The sequence below is a fragment of the Gossypium hirsutum genome, chromosome A13, assembly GCF_007990345.1.
Source record: "Gossypium hirsutum isolate 1008001.06 chromosome A13, Gossypium_hirsutum_v2.1, whole genome shotgun sequence".
In the NCBI taxonomy this organism is placed as follows: domain Eukaryota; kingdom Viridiplantae; phylum Streptophyta; class Magnoliopsida; order Malvales; family Malvaceae; genus Gossypium; species Gossypium hirsutum.
Window position 1 is genome coordinate 27946826 of NC_053436.1, and position 2803 is coordinate 27949628.

The window sequence follows — 2803 nt, forward strand, 5'->3', positions numbered from 1 at the left end:
TATTTTTATTTTTTTGTGATTATCTTTTCAGGTGTTACATAGATTGACTCGTCGATTTACTCCATGTAGACCCTAAAATCAAAAGGACATTTGGACAAAGAAGATGAGAAAGACTAACTCAAAGACAAGCTGCATAAATGGACCTTGGAAATCAAAATGATGTTCAAGGGAATTGAGCCATTAATGCCTGTAATCCAACCCTTATTGCTGATGATAGGGATTGAGCTATAAGGCAGTACATTATGCCATTTCTTAGTGAGCTTAACCTAAGAATTAGGAGATCGGAGAACGAGGCACTGTAGTTTGAACTAAAGCCTGTGATGTTTCAGATGCTTCAAACAATGGACCAATTTAGTGGAATGCCCACAAAAGATCCACATATTCACCTTCAGTTGTTCATGGAGGTGAGCGATTCTTTCAAGGTAGTAGGTGTAACTGAAGACATATTGAGGTTGAAGTCGTTTCCATACTTGTTATGACATTAAGCACGGGCATGACTTAATTCATTTCTACCCAATTCAATTTCTACTTGGCAAGAATTAGCAGAACACTTTTTGGTAAAGTATTTCCTTAACAAATATGCTTTGTTATAGAATGAGATCACAAATTTTCAACAAATGGATGAAGAAACCCTATATGAGCATGGGAAAGATTCAAAGAGCTATTACGCAAATGCCCTCACCACAAGATTCCATATTGCATACAACTAGAGACATTTTATAATGATTTCAATGCACACACAAGGTTGGTGGTAGATGTTTCTACGAATGAAGCTCTCTTAACTAAGTCTTGTAATGAGACTTAAGAAATCATGGAGTGAATAACAAGTAACAATTACTAGTGGCTGACAAATCCAACAGCTTTAGGAAGACGAGTAGCCAAAGTGCATGAAGTAGATTGTAACACCCCGAACCCGAGACCGACACCGGAGTCGAACACGAGGTGTTAACAGACTTTAAACCCCTTATAAAAAATATTTCCCAGACACTGCCAATCTGCGTACTAGTCACTTTAAAAATCATATCTTGAGTTTCAAAACTCAAAAATCAGTTTTGTGATTTTTCCCTGAAACTAGACTCATATGCCCATCTACATATTTTTTTCTAGAATTTTTGGTCGGGCCAATTAGTACAGTTTATTAGTCAAAGTCTCCCATGTTACAGGGATCGACTACCCTGACCTTTGCGTATTACGACTTGGATATCTCCCTGTACAGGGCTTCAATACTGATGCCGTTTGTTTCTATAGAAACTACACTCAGAGAGGAATCTATCCATATATGGTATGACTCCTAATTATCTCTGGTTAATTTATAATGAATTTCCAAAGTCGGAACAGGAAATCCAGAAACCGTTCTGGCCCTGTCTCACGAGAACCTGAATATCTCTTAACATACTGTCCGTATGATTGTTTCGTTAATTTCCTATGAAAGTAGATTCATCAAGGTTTGTTTACATAATTTATTCACTATTTAATTCCCTTCCTACTATTTTTAGTGATTTTCCAAATCTACATCACTGCTGCTGTCAGCATCTGCCTTTAAGGTAGACTTTACCTATTTCATGGTTTCCATGATTTAACTAGCCCTTTTTGCATAAATAGCACAATTTATGAAAGTGATTAACCATCCCCATGGCCAATCCTTGTCAAGCATATCCACACCAAATGATTATAACAATATACTCAAACACATATAAGCCATTTTCGCATGGCTATCCAAAATTTATACAAGTCCAAAGGGTCCACGACCCACAACAAACGGGTAGTCCTATACATGCCATTTCGAAGTTCAACCAAAATTGTACCAAAAGGGGGCTTTGATAGTGTGGGCGACTTTGACCTCAAGATCCCGAGTCCGATAGCTGGAGAACCAAATCTATAAAACAGAGGAGCAATGAAACGGAGTAAGCAATTTATGCTTAGTAAGTTTTGAGCAAGGAATTCCATCACAACAAAAGTATAGCATTCATATAGCTAAACGGATAATTTCATATGCACAAATTTACGATATCGTACTTGCTTCACATTATCAACCCTTATGTACATACACAAAAGATCAACTCAGCCAAAGGCCGGTAGCTCGTTTATCAACTGAGCGAATACTTATTTGTAAGGGCTCAACTAAATTCAAGCACATACGAAACATACCTCAATGTTGGGATGTTTCGAGAGTATTAACTGAAATTTTACAGCAAGTTCATTCATTCCCAAATCACGTACCTTCGGAATTTAACCGGATATAGCTCCTCGTTCAAATGCCTTCGGGACATAGCCCGGTTATAGTAATTCGCACAAATGCCTTCGGGACTTAACCCGGATTTAGTAACTCGCACAAATGCCTTCGAGACTTAACCCGGATTTAGTAACTGGATTTAGTAACTCGCACAAATGACTTCGGGACTTAACCCGGATTTAGTAACTCGCACAAATGCCTTCTGGCTTAGCCCGGAATTAGTATCTCGCACAAATGCCTTCGGATCTTAGTCCGGATATTGTCACTTAGCACAAGCCTTCGGGACTTAGCCCGGACAGCATTCAAATAACCATGCACATTTAAAAATAAATCATGGCCCATTCGTATTTCATTTTCGTTAGCAAAACTCAAACACAAGACATTTATCATTCTTGCAAATTCGGCTCAATAGCCACACAAAGAGCATGATTTTAATTTGCTCAAAACATGATCTAATCACATCATAATTTAAGCTCTTTTACTCAAGAACTTACCTCGGGTGTTGTCGAACGATTCCGATAGCTATTCGACCACTTTTTCCTTCCCTTTATCGGATTTAGTTCCCCTTTG

General features: G+C 38.2%; 1 non-coding gene across 1 annotated transcript; it reads right to left on the minus strand.

Annotated features, from left to right (window-relative positions):
• Positions 1–584: 584 nt before the first annotated feature.
• Positions 585–687, minus strand: LOC121213249 (small nucleolar RNA R71). The gene has a single exon (XR_005908631.1). It is a non-coding gene; the product is annotated as a small nucleolar RNA R71 (small nucleolar RNA).
• Positions 688–2803: the final 2116 nt, after the last annotated feature.